The following is a 16146-nucleotide window of genomic DNA, read 5'->3' on the forward strand; positions in this document are numbered from 1 at the left end:
TTCATGTAGTATCTGTCTGCTAATTAACTTGTGGTGGTAATGACCACTAGGTACTGTGTTATAATCACAGGGACACCACTAAAATGCTATAAAATTACTTTCAGCATTTCCACAGGTAACTGAAAACTGACTACCAAAGGTAAATCATCTCAAAATCTCCTACTAACCTCTGCTCAGAATAAAGCATAAAGGTGGTCAATATGAGTAACTGCAGTGTTACTGTCCTTCCCACATTCACTCTGCAGAGGACATTCATTTCCAGAGGTGTCGGTTCAGCACCTTCTGTGAGCACTTGGTTGAGTCCAACCTCCCTCAAAGGAAGCCTGACGTTCCCTCCTGACTTGTGCCAGCCCTCAGTGCACACTGGCTGACTAAGGCACATAATGAAGCATCCTTATGCCCTTACTCAAAGGAACAAGTTCCCACAGAAATATCTCCAGACTTTAATCTATAAGTGCAAGAGACTGGAGGAGAAAAAAAAAAAAAAAAGGTTATCTGGGACAGAACTGAAGAGACTCCTCATAAAGATTCCAAGGAAATTAATTTTTTTCCTCCCCTTGCCCTCCCCTGTTTTAGAAATATTAACAGGAAGTCAAAACAAAACAAGCAAGTAAAAACACTTCAACCAGGTCAAATGTGTGTTGAAGCAAAGGTAAGAAACCACTTAAAGCTCTCACAGGATTATAAGCCCCTTTGACAGGTCTGATAATTTTAAAGGCTTAATTCCATTACAGTATCTGGCAGCCTGCAAGGGCACATTTTACTAACCATAGGCCACCAGGTCATAATAGATGCTGACAGAAAACATCAAAGGTTAAGTAGGATGTAAGACCATAAAACATTTCAAGCTGCACAGTGCCAGCAATGTTAACTGTGGAGCTGTTTGAGAGGAGAAAACAATGGCTGAGCCTTGCCCCCACCTGCAGTCCCAGGGAAGCCCAGCAGAATCAGATGGCCAGGATGGCCAGCACAGACCATGCTCCCATGACATGAAAATCTTTTTGGCTGTGTCAAAGCCCAAATTTCCTATCTTAAAACTCGGAGTGCATGATCAGATTAATTAAGCTGAAGAAAGCATAGCCACACAATAGAGTTCACTGGTCCTCTTCTCTGGCAAGGCCAGTGAGCAGCTGGCAGCAGCAGCCGAGCCACAGAGGAGCAGCAGGGCTGGAGGCATCCTGGCAGCGAGGTCAGACAACCTGCAATTGCCTCTGTGCAACAGTGGAGCACTCTGACTTGGAAGAGCAGCGCTCAGATTCTTACTGTGATGAAGATCTAAGCCAGCAGTTAAAACAATTTAGCTAGAAACAGTAATTTTCCTTCAATACCCCACAAAACTTACTCAAGCACTGCAACATAACCACTGCAGGTGGCAACGCTTGCTTCAACTCCCCCTGAGAGTATTTATGCAACTTACACATGCAGTTAAATCTCCAATATGTAATTTGGATTGCTCACTCTTGAGGGGTGTCTAGATACAGCAACAATGGCCATAATCACAGACTTAATCTTATTTCAGCTACTAAATATGAAACCTAATATTTGACATTCCAAACCAGCGAAAGAAAGGTAATGCACAGACCATTGCCTGTGTGCATGGAAGAGGCTTGAAAACTGCTCTCTTCTGCATACTGTCCTTCTGCAAGGCACTATGAGAATATGTACAAATAGATCTTCTGCCTTTTCTCTTCTCTATGCAAAAAAGGTCCCCTGAATGACACCTGTCTGGATAATAAATTGCCAATACCACAAACAATTAAATTAGAAGCAGTTCAAAATGTAAGGGGGTGGGAGCTGATTACTGACCAAATCTGACATACAAATAGCCTGCTAATTTGTCAGCAAGCCAAAATAAATGGAATGGGCTGGCTACAGGTGCAGGTAAACGCCTCCGAAATAGACATCAATAAATCATTTAGCTCTCTATAACATTTTAGATTACAGCCATTTAACAAGAAGGACATTTTTGTCTTTGCAACATGATTCATGAGTACAAGTGAGTCATTTAAAGTCAGCACTTAAGATGGGACTTTAAAACTTCCATTTTTTGATCTCCTATAACCTACTCTTAACTCAGAATATATTATAAACTGTATCCTCTGTTCTGTTTATCACAAAATACAAAATCCAAGATTATGGTGTATTGCACAGTAATCATCAACTCTCTGAAGTCCCAAACTCTGTGAGAGAATTAATCTCCCTGATATTTTTGTAGACATAGAGACAAAGAGGAAGTTTGCTGCATGTCAGGCAAGCCAGACAGCCAACATCCTAGTTTTACTGGATGTGTCTACAGAGACAGAAACATGATAGAAAGAGTGGGTCATCACATACAAGAAATGTCAGCCTTGCAAGTAAAAATCACTTGGTCCTCATAATTTTCCATCTCAAGTACTTCTTCAAAAAGCCACCCTGCAAATAACTGTTCTGTCTGCTCAAAGACCATCTGTGGGGCCGTGTTTCTATCAAAATGATACAAGGTGTCACAAACAGTAACAGATAGACACTTAACTGCATGTTCTAAAGAAGGTCAGTCTTGTACTAAAACCAGAAACATAAAATACACAAGGACCATCTACACTTCCATTTTGCAAAAATCTTAAAAGCATATTTACAAGTTGTAAAGTCATTAAGCAAAAAAATTAAAATCTTCCATTACTAATGGATTGAGACCATTTATAAACGTATGTGAACATTTGTTTCTAACCTGATTCTACTGCAGCTTTGTTCTGAAGAAGTGTATGTCTTGACAGACACAAATCACTTCAAGGACCTTCCAGGTACATCAGCCCATTAAGGAATTACAGTATTTCCACCTCAAGGAATAGTTAGAAAACACATACAACCATTTGGAAAGCGGGCTGAAACAGGACATTTTAATAGTACTCATCTATGTGCAAAACAACTGGTTTCTAAGTTTCTTCCAGACTAACCTCTCAATTGCCCTGTTTCTGGAAAACCAGTGGGAATGCAAAGGTGTATAGGAACATGAAGAACTGCTGGCTATTCCCAAAAATCTGGTATTTTATTACACCTAGCATAGGAGGAGTTTTTACACACAGCTTTGCATGACAGGCACATTGTCAAACACACTTTATAAACCTCAGCTAACAGCCAAATCAGGACAGAACCCCAGTTCAGGACCATAGTTCATTAAGGTGCTCCCAAACTTCCTGAAAAACACAACCAGCATGACACAATTCTGCAGAGTTATCTGTCTGAGCAGGAAATCTGGAGTTAAAACTACTGACAGCAGCAAAATGAGAAGGCTGAGCAGTATCCGTAGCAGACCCTGCTAACAGAACCAGAGAGACCTACAAGCTGCTCAAGGCAGTCAAGTAACAGCCTGTGATCAATAGGAGCAAATACTGCTGGCAGATCAAGCAGGATCAAGACTACATAAGCCACTGCAATCTGTATGAATAAGTAAATCATGACAGGCTCCTCTGAAAGCCATGCTGTTAGGCTGATGCTTGAAAACCTTAACTTTCTAAAACAGTTGGATAGTGTCAGTAGATAAGACAGTAAAAGTACTGTTAACACCCTTCTCTCAAGTCTGGCCTGGTATATGGATAAGTAAGTGGCACTAAGTGGCACAGCACCCCCTCTCCAGTAATTTTTTCTTTTCCTACTACATACTAATGCAGATTTAAGGTTGTTAATAAATGTTAAATACATTAAATCACAAAAGCAAACACCAGGTCAGTAAAACTGGTTAGCATAGCTGAGAATTGAAGGGAGTCCTGTGACAAACTCCTGTTAGCTCTCCCTGTTACCTTCTTAGGCTGACCACAAAAAGGTAGTCAAGAATAAGTAAAGGAGTGCTTTTTGTGAGAATCCCAGCTCTTCCCATCTGCCCTAGTTCTGCTTCTACTGAAGCTCTACTCACTTCATTTGTAACTAAGGTCAGAATGATTTTGAAAATCCAGTACAGATAGTTTTAACGATAATATTGTGAAAGAATGAACCTCTCCAGGTTCATGTAACACTGTATCCAAACAGCATTCTAGCAAGCTTGTATCCACCAACAATTGTGGGATTCTGTCTGTTTCCAGGATGTCAACAAAGACAGAGAGTCCAGGTTGCCTACCCACTGAAACTTAACAGATGCAAGGGGCACTGGAAGTATAAAAACCACAAACTACTAACAACAAAATTCAGTTTGAGGATTAGAAGTTTATAAACAAACATTAAGGGTTACTCATCAAAATGTTGAGAGCTGTACTTACAACAAACAACAACAATCAGGAGCTTACCTGGTTGTCAGAACATTTTATTGGTACTAATAAAGACAACTGAGAACAAAATTAACTTTTTTATGAAATAGGTAAAATTGTCATTGGTTGCACTGGATTATTGTCAATAGAATGATCTCAAACAACCTAAGACTCAGGATTAGTAACACAAACATTCCAGAGAATATTTAAGAATGATCCAGGTCAAGAACTGAAGAATGTACAGTATTTATTAGAGGTGGGCTGAGTGGCAGCCTACCACACTACTGAAGGAATTACTGTCCCAATGCTACTCTTTTTTTTTTAATAACTATACTTTGTCTTGATTTTAAGGAGAAAATTCTTCAAGTAACTTCCAATTAAAAATAGAAATGAAAAACCCACCTGTGATCTTTCTGGGTTTCTCTTGTTTCCTTACTGAATTGTCAGTGAAAGCCAGACTGGCTGGCTGCTTTCTCCCTGATGATGAATGGATACACACTCTTCCCCATGCCTTGAAAGCTATTACTGCTTTGCTTTACTGCACATTGGTGTACCTCTCACAATTAGTGAAACAGCCATTTCATTTGAAGGCTAGCTCAACATTTTACATGCTGGTTTAAAAGGCATTGCTCAGTAACTTGAAATTGTTTTTAGTTACTTCCAAAACAACTGTTTTATATACCAAAACATTGTTTTGCTTCAGCGTTTTAGAAGAAGGCATACCCTGTGAAATTTTGGTTCCTATCCTGTTGTTAGAAGAGCCAAATGATATTAACTTAACATATTCTTTCAAGTGTGTTAACTTTTAGTTATTTTTAATTAATTTATTTTTTGTTTTTGCTTACTTCAAAGAAACAACCAGTAACACCATACCACAGTGAAACAGATGTCATGTCTACTGGTTTATTTCACAGAACTTTCTGGTTTCCTCTGAAAAGGCAGTACAAGCAGTACAAGGAAAACAAACTCTAAGAAACTTAGTGGACACACAGTGGGGTCATTTATTACATGATTTTTTTTTAAGCCCTCTGGACATGTCTCTGCTGTGTCCTGCAAGGTACCAGAAATAGTGAATCATCTGCTCAGCCTGCACAGCTCTCCACATGCCCAGCAAGGCTTCTGAGACTTCAGTCAGATCACCCAGCTCTACTTGCACTGAACAGCAATGCAGCAATAGCTGAGCAGGGCTGGGAGGAAGCAACTTTTCCCCACCTTTTTTTTTTTCCCCCTTGAGCAAAACCCTTGCTGTCCAGCTGCTCACAAGCAGTTTCTGGCGGTCTGTTAGGAGCAGCTTCTTTTGCTGTTCCACCCGAGAGAAAACAGAAGTTCCCCTAGCCAGAGCAGCCTCAGAGGAAGGTATTTCCTGCACCACTCTCTGTTCTCCAACCAGAGAGCATCTTCACTGAGATCTCTGGAACATAATTTTAACAATGTTTCACAAAATAAGGTTATTTGTTTTCTGCTGGTTAGCTCCTTCTCTGATTAGCTCTTTTGGTATTTTTACACATAATGTACAATGTATTGTTTGTTATGAGAAAAAAAAGTTACAGTTGTGTCATCCCATAGAGTGACAGTTTCCTGATGGCTTCACTCTAATGATTTTTGGCCACTGTTGATCAGCAATATCCCTTTTGCTGATGTAATAGTCATGAGAAAGCAGCCCTGCATTGTCACAGTCCCAGTGACAACTGAGGATAACGTGGGAACTTCTGTGTCCTCAGCTTACCTCGTGACATAGAAAAACACAATTCTCTTGTCTTAGTTACACATCTTGTAATTGCAGGGGCTTGGGGCATTGGATTCAGAGACTCTCTTGAACTAATTGCTGTACTAACTCTTATGGCAACAGCGAGCCTGTTTTGCCAGACTATTCTCTCTAAACTATCTCACTGTAATTAATACAGCACCTGTTACTACAACAACAAATTGTTTATTCATTGAGCCTAAGTACCCTCTATTTTCCTCTCGATGTTGGTTTGCATGCTCTGCTTCTTTGCTTTGTAAACAATAGCTGTCCCCTGTCCACTACATGTGGACAAGTTTTCTTGGATGTTCCTGGAGCATTCATCCAGCATAAGGGCCCCAGGACTAAGAGCTCCTTTCAGCCCAAGCGATACCAAGAGAGCACGTGTTTTTCACTGAAATATGAACACAGCAACATTTCAGCCAGGATCACAGAGACATTGACACGCACAGCTTTGACATTTGTACCCATTCTACTATGATCTACACAAGATTAAAGGCTTATGACTACATTTCAAATCTCTCTTATGATCAGTATTTTCAATTGCTAACATGAAACTGTACCTTGCTCATTCAGATGACTTCTTTACTAGTGAAATTTCACTGCACTTGCAGACGTATTTCCCCAGGGATTTTCTGATGGCTCCTCCAGAAAGGGGTAAAGGTGGCACTAACTTAACAATGTCAAGTAGTTTTTAAAATCAAACTTTGAGCATAAATTTGATACCAAGCCTTTGGTAACACTCTTCTGTTCACTTAAACTGGAGCATTACTGACTGAGATCTACTGAAATAAATTTACATAAACCCAAACTTTTTTTCACATGTTCTATTGCACTTTAGCTGCCATCTCAATTTAAATGCTAAGCAAAAAGAGGAACAAAATTCTGCTAAGCAGATTGGTGACAGCATGGAGAGACATGCTTCTGCTCAACTCAGAGGCACTTCCACTTTTATGCATGATTAGATACTGATAATTACTTTATTACCAATATAACTGTAATAAACTTCTAACTTGAACAAAAACTACAGGAAATATTAGGCAACGTAGAGCAATTTTAGCTGGATCTTACTTTTATGTACTTTCATTTCCAAGTAGTGTTTCAGTCCCACTAATTGCTTTTCTTAGGTCACCCCAGCCTAATGACCTGGTTAGCTTCACCTGAGACATGACTTCTGAAAGAAACTGTTCTCCCCAGTAACTTTTAATTCTAAAATCTACATATTTGCAGAATGAACACTGTCTTCTACAGTATTACGAGCCAAGGTAAGTTGTCATAACTGTGGGTTCAATTTAACCAGTTCTCCTCATGAGATGTCTACAGAGAGCACTTATTTGATCAAAAGATGACAGATAGTAAGGGATTTTAAACGGGATCTTACAATGGGCTCACCTGAACTCAGGACAAACAGTTTGTATGACTGAAGTCACAACTTGTTTTGACAGTAGCTTTAGTGGACCCAGAATCACTGATTCTACTTTATGCACAGTCTATTTTACCTTACACAGCGATTTTACTGATTCAAAGAGCTGTTATCTACTATAGCAACCTCTCTTTCCCCAATAGACCATGCTGTCAACATCTGAATTGCAAACACTAAAGCTCTATAGTTCCTTTGCATTTTGTTTTGTTGGCATATATTGATATATGCTATTTTATTCAGTTTTTAGATACTATTTGCATTAAGCCAACTAACTAAACTGAACAATAAAACTAACGTCCCAAATTCCAGTCTGGCATCACTAGTTTGAAACTTTCTGATAAATCTTTAAGTCATATGTAAATTAAGTAACCTTTTTAGTTTTTACACAGGAAAAGCATACACAAGACACTTGTTACTACTCAACCTAAGGGCCAAAAAACTTGTCAACTGGAATACCCGAGACTGTCATTGGTACTAATACTACTTTGAGATCTTCTATGAAAGCACTCGCCACAGATGTGAGTTCTGCATGGCAAGGTCTTTATAAAGACAGCAAAAACGAAATGGTGGCAGCAGTATTGTCACTGCTGTTTGCAGAACAGCTTGTCACGTTCTGACAGTGCCAGACAGGCTAAAGTTGCAGGAAAGGCCACTGATAATTGGCGCTGCCTTTGGGCTGTAGGGCTGCAGATGCAGCCAGCAGGCTGCTGAGCCGCAGGGCGCGGGCGCTGGGAGCAGCAGCGGCAGCAGGAGCGGGCCGGGAGCGGGGCAGGGCAGGGCAGAGCCCGCTGCCATCGCTGCCAGCCCCGCGCCCAGCTCCCACAATGCACCCGCTCCCGCACACACCACACACACACACACACACACACAGGGAGACACTCGCACAGCGCACACGGGCTCTGCCGGGCCGACACGCTCGGGCACACGGCCCCGCTCCCGCACGCTCGGCCGCCGCCCCCCCGGAACCAACTTACCCCGAGTTACATCCCATCCACCAGCCCGGGCTTCCTCTGCCGCCCCTCCTCTGCGCGCCTGCCGCTGCTGCTGCAGAGAGGCCACATATGTCTGCAAACACTTCTAGGCAGAAACCAGCCAGTGCAGAACAAAGACAGCCGGGGTTGCCTTCATCTCGGCACAAGGCAGCCAGTAGCTATTTTCAAGCTTGTTCGCTCTCCCCCTCTGAGGGCACCCTGCTCTGTTTCTCCCTCTCTCTCTCTCTCCTCTTTGCCTGTCCAGCTACTGCACAACACGCATCAATTATTCATTGCTTGTCTCCCGGTTTCCAGGCAAAACCAATCACAGATGGAGTCTTGCTAATGGGCTCATGCCGTACTTGCCAACAGGCTATTTGTGCTCAAGCTACAACCCTCTAGAGACAATAAAGAGAATCAGGTTAAGCTTTAAAACTTCACACGTACGCGAACAGACCTAAAACGGCGATAGACATGTAAGCATCCCTATGACATTGCTTAGGAGTACGTCTTCGGCATACAGCATGGCAGAAGGCTGCTGTAAATCTTCCGAAAGGGTTTTAAGAAAATCAAACACTCAGAAAAATCTCACCTCAGCTGCATGTTACTGATATTGATGGTTCTCTTTTCTGTCTCTAGTGATCCATGTCTTGCTTTCCCATTACACAGAGAGGTATGTCCTTCTCTCATTCTCGTGCACACACGCGCACACGCACACACACACACACAGCCACTTTGCCAGAAGGAAGAGAGAGAAAGAGAGGAGGAAAAAAAAAACCACCCAGGCAGCTCACATTTCAAACTTGCAAGGAGGGGTGGTGCTTAAAACGCTAGGACAAAGCCTCTGCCTCTGGCACCCAGTCAAAATACTAAAATAAATCTCCTCGATCAATTAATTGGAAGCAACACTTGTTCGAGCCCGCGTAACAAACCATTAAGGGCACCGGGGCTGAAAAGTCTTGAGATTTGGGAAATCTCGTAGCCTTGCTTCCCCCTACCCTGTTTGCTGAATGCTGTTGACTAAATCCATCAAACTAGTCATGCTAATTAGCGTCCAGGGCAGCCTCGGCGGCGGAGCAGCGCCCGGGGCGGGCGGCCCCCGCGGCCGGGAGTTTCCTTCCGGACCGGCCGCCGCCCGCGCCGGGGGAACCGGGCCGGGCAGGAGGTACCGGGCCGGGCCGGGCAGGAGGTACCGGCGGGGAGCTCGCTGGAGCGGCGGCGCCGGCTGCGGGCCCCAGGGCGCCCCAGCGCTCCCGCTCGGCGGAGCCACGGGCGCCGCGCCTCCGCCGCCAGGGGAAACTGAGGCAGGCGGGCGGAACCGCTGTCACCTGCGGGACAGCCCGGCCCGGGCAGGTGCCTTGGGCTGTGTTTGCGAGTTCAGGTCTTCACCCTTGCCGGCCGCACAGTGCTCCTATGACAACACCCGTTCCCACGCCACTGCCAGTTCTGGGCTGCCCGTGGAAGAGTTTTAAACACGTCCGGCTGTGCCTGCGGTGGTCAGCGTTTCAACTTGACAGTGCCGAAGGGGGAAAAAAAAGGCAACAAACAATCAACCCCCAGGAAACTAATGTGACAATTCTTTGCTGGCTCTCGAAGGGAAAACTGGCAGTTTAAGTTGTGGCCAGCCGAGCACCAGCCTTTTCCTGCCACCCTCCGCGGTGCAGAGCCACTTCCTTCCCGCACAACCTGCACAAAGGCACCTCCACCTCTTAAAGGCGCACCCGGCCCCCTCGCATGAAGCAGCCGGCAGGTTCCAGCGAGAAACAAACAAAACACAAACAATAAAAACAAGAGGACTTGAAAAAAAATACTGTCTCTCCAGCAAAATTCCTTTCAGTGAAAAAACGGCCCCAGCTTCCCTTGCTATGCTTACAGTCACTTAACTGTGCTTCCCAAACACCTTAGCAGAGAGTTGGCAACATGACAGATCGGAGCAGCAAACTATCACAGATATCAAAGAGCAGCTCTTCTCTGAAAAATGATTCCACAAAAAAGCATTGTCAGATTTTATGTTCTTTTTTTTTTTCCCCCGGGGAATCCACTGCAAACAGGTAAGAGTAATGTGCGCTCTCACTTAACTTCCACTCCTGATGCAGGATCTCAAGGTCAGCCTGTCAGACAGGGTTATTGCTTTCTCTCCACGGCCACCAGAGCAAGCAGAACTGCAAACCAAACCCTCCACACTTTGTGCAATCTCAGAGCTGCTCAAGTGTGGCTGAAGGAACACTTCACAACAACACAGCTGCTACAGGTGGTGCAGGACTCAGCGCTGGGCCAGTGTCCCAGTCTGCACAGCCTGGGCAAGCCTTCAGCTACGTCCTCATAGATGCAGGTGGACCCATGGGGCTGCTGGAACAAACTCTTACACAAAATGTAGTTTCCATTGCAGTTCGTGACATTTCAGATTCACATGGAAGAAAAGTACAGTACCTTATACAATTTTTTCATTGCCTTTCAGAATAGACAGATTGTTAAGGAGGTGTAAATTATACAACTAGACTGCCAGAACAGATATAGGAAGCACAAGTTTTAGGGGACTGTCAAAGAGTTCAGACTTGGTAGATGTGAATGAAATTGATAATTGCTCTAAAGATACATGAATTCTTGATTGAATGAACATATATGTACTTGTTTCCAGTTTTGCTGCATTTGTAGAGTTTTCACACAATTCATAAATTATCATGGTGTTTTGCTGTATTTTGAAAAATCACACAAAGCAGCAACAAGAACATATCAGGTGCTCTTGAGGTCCCAGATACTAGGACTGGCTCCTTCCTCATACAAGCCACGATTAAGTTATTTCCTGAGGGTGAAAAGCAATTTTATTTTCTCTGTATAGAAAGAACATTCCCCAGTATCCAATGTTTTTTTCTCTACCTACCATCATAAGTTGTATCTCTCTGCAATTAAATTGCTCTTTCTAGTGTAACAGTGTTAAGTTTCTCTTTTAAAGCTGCCTGTCTTTCAGAGGAAGTGGTTTAGAGTAGACAAATCACTTATCTAAAAATTATGTACTTCTCCTTTGACAAATCTTCAGCAGGTTTCTAATCCCACCCTGCCACTTGAAATATCACTTTCTGTGATGACGTTTGAGTCACAGTTGTCAGAAGCATCAGGCTCTGTAGTGAAATGGATTAAATCACACTTCATAGCATGCAGTATTTTGAAGGAGGAGTGGTTTATCATTTGTAGAAATTAATCATAACAGTTTTTTCTCTAGGGCAAATTCCCAATCATTTTTAAAGATTACTATGTTTAAGCCCCTCTGACAGCAGTATGTCAAATTACATCACAAGGAAGGTTATCTCAGGCAATGAGAACTATTAACACAACTCACTGAAGACACATACTACTGGGAGAAGCAGGTCTGTACTGGGAAGCACATTTTTTTTTATACAGGGGTGGGAGAGCAGGCTCTTTGGCCGTGCTTCGTGTGCTCTGTTGAGGCCCCAGGGATCTCAGTGTCTGGGGCTGTGCCTGCTGCGGGCTGTTGCCCCAGCTCAGCCCCACAGGGGTTTGAGTTCTACAGGGGGAGAAAGAGGAGACCCTTACTTGAACCACCTCTAGCTGATTCAGGAGAAGAGTTGGAATATTTTCAGAGAAGTCCTGTTTATCTCAAAGTAGGAGGCAATGTTTGTCTGTTCAGCATACGCTGTCAATGCACAACAATATTACTGACAAACTTTGCACATCTCAATCCTGTCAGTCACTGCTTGGCACAGAAGCAAACCATGTTCTTATGGTACTGCTCTTTGCTCTCCATAGCAAGACACCTCTCTGAAGAGTGTATTTTTAACAGGTCAGAAGCCTGTCCTTAAGTTGTGATGATGTAACAGACATGCCCATGGAACACCAACTTCTTATGGTGAACAAGGTAATGATGTGAATACATTCATATGTTCAGGTGCCTTTGACTGCTCAACACAAACAGTATGATGCTTATCTTCAACTTCTTCAAGTGAGGTAGCCTTTGGGCATAATTCTCACTTCTCTCCTGCCTTGCCCCCTTCTTTGGTGATATTGCAAAAACTTAAATAGATCAACACCTGTAATAAAGATGCAGACCACCAACAGCAGGAGAGGCTGCAGAAGGGTAGAGAACAAATCACCATTTGGATACTTCAGCATCAAGTAGACTGTACAGGAGGGACAGCATCATGTTCCACTGTAATATCATTGTGAGAGGTATGCTGAGAAAAGAGCAGGGAAAGAAAGCATAAATGGGTAAGGAAAATCTCTTCAAGTAGCTGTAATAGCAGTTATTGCCCACTGAGTCATAATATAATCCTTTAGCAATGCAAATTTTCTATGACCAAAGATTTAAAGGTTTATCTCAGGGGCCAATCTTTATTCATCTGAGTTTTGCTGCACTGCTGAACACAGCAGGGTAGTTCCTTACAATATTTGTCTAGAGCAGGTTATTTGCCCAAGAATTAGTTCCCTGGATATGTATATATTTTACTATTGATTTAAGGGATTCAAAAAACTCTTTAGAAGGCTTACAATTACATAGTTGAAATACACAGAATACATGGATCAGTGGCCTTGTCGATTTTTCCTGATGTTTCACAGTAGGTTGAATCAGTTGAAGCTGTTATAAATCTAAGGGCTGCATCCCAGTAAAAAACGAACCATGTACTTGAAAAAGCAAAAATTAAAATCCTTTGACTCTGCATCAAGTGTATTTCATGCATAACACATTTTTACATAATCAAATAAACTCCTTCCAAAAAGAGGTGTGGAAGGAAAACCCAGTATTTAAAAGCACAGTAAAAAAAAAAAGACCCTTTCACGTGATTGAGTCCTAACCTGTTTAAGTAAGAGATTACTACACTGCAAAGAATTCTGTGGGTAAGGTACATACCCTTTGGCCACCTTCTGCATTAGGCTTTATAAAACAAAGATAGGGAAGTTACAAAAGGTATTAACACAGCATCTGGTTTTTTTTTTTGCCTGCTGCCCATGACCACTGCTTGCTTGCGGCTCTTGGCAACTAAATGTTTTGGTTAACATTTAGTTAACTCTGATCTGAACCTGGAAACACCAAATGCTATTTTGGATGCACACAGTAACTGGACCAAAACACTCAAAATCTTCTGAAAGCCCTTATGCCCTATTTAACTTTCAAGACCCTGGACATGCTCATGTTCTTATTACCCCATTACAAAACAGCACTCCTTCAAGCCTCTGCAAAGACACAGGAGAGACTTTTAGGCACTCTGATGAACAACTCTGTCAATTGCCAAAATATTTGGAAAGGGAGATCTACCTTAGGTCCATCTAATAATGTTGCAATTTTTTAATCTCTATTTCCTTCATTCTTTTCTTTTTTGATTTAATGTCTTTGCCATGTGCAGAAAACAAGATGATCTATACAATTACAATGAAAAAAAAACCACAGAGAAGCCATTCATTATGTTTGCATCTTTGGTTCTCTTCACAGCAGTACTTCTATGGAAAACTGTGAAGCAAAAGTAACCAAAGCATGCAGAAATCAAGAACAAAGTACACTAAGGAAAAATCACATCTGTAATGTAGTGTGGCAGTCAGAAGAGAGGCTTTACAAGACCTAGGAAATCATTGTAGTGATGGCATCAGCTCAGAGCTGTCCCCAGCTCTATTTCACACACAGCAGAGGCACTGCAGCTGCCCCCTCACAACCCAACTTGTTCATCAGGCAATTTTAAAGACAGATGCAACATACCCCACCTGTGATGCTCTGCCCTTATTTTAATGTATGTATTTTGCTACAAATGCTAATGCACGTTTTAAAATCTGCTTTTTGTGACAAGGGAGCTTCATTAGTTTTCTAACTTTTGGATGCTTCTAATGGAATTCCTTAGTAAACTGGAGCATGGCACAAATGGATTTCAGTGCCTCTTTTGATACCCAGGCTAGAGCTCATGACACATCTAGCAAATCAGAAAGAAATCAAAGTTAACTGAAGCCCTTTCTATTCAACATCCATTTTTTCAGCATGATCAAGTGATCCTGATTTTTCACTAGGCTTTGATAAAATCTTTCCATACCACATATTGCAAACTGGTTGATTGTCCTCATGTAGTTTAAGACATTTTTAGCCTTCTATCACTTTGGGGGAATATCTGATGAACTGTTCTTTAGATAAGACTTTGTTATAGTAAAGCAAGACTTTCAAATGTAATGAGGACTACTACCTCTCTAAGAAAGTTTTAGTATACACTTCAATAAAACATATTTTTTTTGCTGCTTTTCAAGATGGTTAAGAATATATTATTCCTAAAAATATTTGGTTTTACTGAGCATACAGCAGAAGCCCCACCTCTGGCAAGCTTTGGGTTAATTAAAACTAAGCTTTCTCTCTCCCTGATTAATTGTTCAAGGGAATAAGAAGGCAGCTCTGAAGACAGCAGCTTAATCAGGTCTCACTGAAAGAAGATAGAAAACTATTAGAACAGCAGCTTGTGAGGCAATGTAGAAGTAATGGGATGCAAAGGAGTAAATGAAACTGAAGCTTGGAAAGTGGAAGCCCTGCTAGGGCACCTGAACACTTCTTGGCATTGTAAATCCAGACTGAACTGTTTTGACTCTTCACAATTATTTTACAGAAATATAAACTGTATGAATATTCATCATTAACATTTCAAAAGAATAAGCCCTCCATGAATAGGCAACCCCAGTGATGATTTTCTGTTATCTTTTCCTTTTAAGCCTTCATATCCAGTTGACACTTCACGGCCCAGCCGTGTGAGGAGCTGCTGCTCTGCTTTTCTGCCTCCATTGGAGTTGTCTTCCCCTCTGCAGGGGGACCCCACTTGGTCCCATTTCACCCAGCTGCCTCTACTCCAAAAGTGGGTTTGAGAGGAGATCTAGCCTCTTTGCTTATATCCTTTTTATTATTATTTTTTAAAACCAATCCACTAATATATGGAAGGTATCAGTTGTGAGAAGGAATGTGATACAAACATAAGAAAAGATGTAAAGAGAAGAAATGTCCTTCACTACCCTCACAACTTACATTCTATACACAGGAAAGTTCATGACAGAAGTTCTTCTCTGTGCTATGAGTCAAAGAAACCACTGCATCTCAACTTTCTCATTTTAATGCTGTGAGAGCATTAAAATGAGAAAGTTGAGATGCAGTGGTTTTTTATTTTTATTTATTTATTTTTAAAAACTCTATGAAAACGACACTGGATGTCACTTTCTTCAAATCAATTGTGGAGTGTAGAAAACCACTGAAAGTGCATTCAGATGTTTCATGATGCCATATCAAACATATGAGGGCTTCTATAATAATCAAATAGATAAAAGTCCAAAGTTACAAATTAAAAGAAAAGTTACAAATTGGTGGCTATGCATCACTGTCTTGGAAAGCTTCCATTCTGGAATACAAAGACATTCATCATTTGGAGGCCAGCTCATGCTTCTAGCTTTGTATTTAAACAACCCCATGTACCATCATCATACACTTTTTATATCAATGTGCCAGAAAGCCATACAGAGTTATTTTTAGAGAACTCTGAGATGAAGTACAGTTTAGCTTGCTAAGTGGCCTAATAAGGCAAAATGCTCTTGGTGAAGACCAAATGCAGTCACTGTCGCTCTTCTCTCATACTCTAATCAATTTCTAAGAGCATCCCTTAATTTTTCCCACTTACTGAGGGTGACTGTATTAACAGGATAGAACTAGAGGGAGAGAGGCATTCTTTATAGTTTTCTCCATTTTGATAATCTGAGTGATTGAAGAAAAAATGGAATGGTCTGAAAAGAAAGTGGCTTTGCTCAGAGTTAAAGAAACCTCTTAGTAGA

At 41.8% G+C, this 16146-nt stretch overlaps 1 protein-coding gene across 14 annotated transcripts in view; it reads right to left on the reverse strand.

The window, feature by feature from the left end:
* Positions 1 to 16146, reverse strand: part of ZMIZ1 (zinc finger MIZ-type containing 1) — a 347370-nt gene that overhangs the window by 83427 nt on the left and 247797 nt on the right. The window contains exon 1 of one of the 14 annotated variants that reach the window (XM_064430333.1): positions 8948 to 9101. The exons of 12 other annotated variants lie outside the window; for them this stretch is intronic. The gene's annotated coding sequence lies outside the window, so the exon portion shown is untranslated. Of the gene's footprint in view, positions 1 to 8358; positions 8651 to 8947; positions 9102 to 16146 lie in introns of those variants that run through there. One more of the 14 variants, XM_064430334.1, reaches the window with a different exon arrangement.

The sequence above is a fragment of the Passer domesticus genome, chromosome 8 (assembly GCF_036417665.1).
Source record: "Passer domesticus isolate bPasDom1 chromosome 8, bPasDom1.hap1, whole genome shotgun sequence".
In the NCBI taxonomy this organism is placed as follows: domain Eukaryota; kingdom Metazoa; phylum Chordata; class Aves; order Passeriformes; family Passeridae; genus Passer; species Passer domesticus.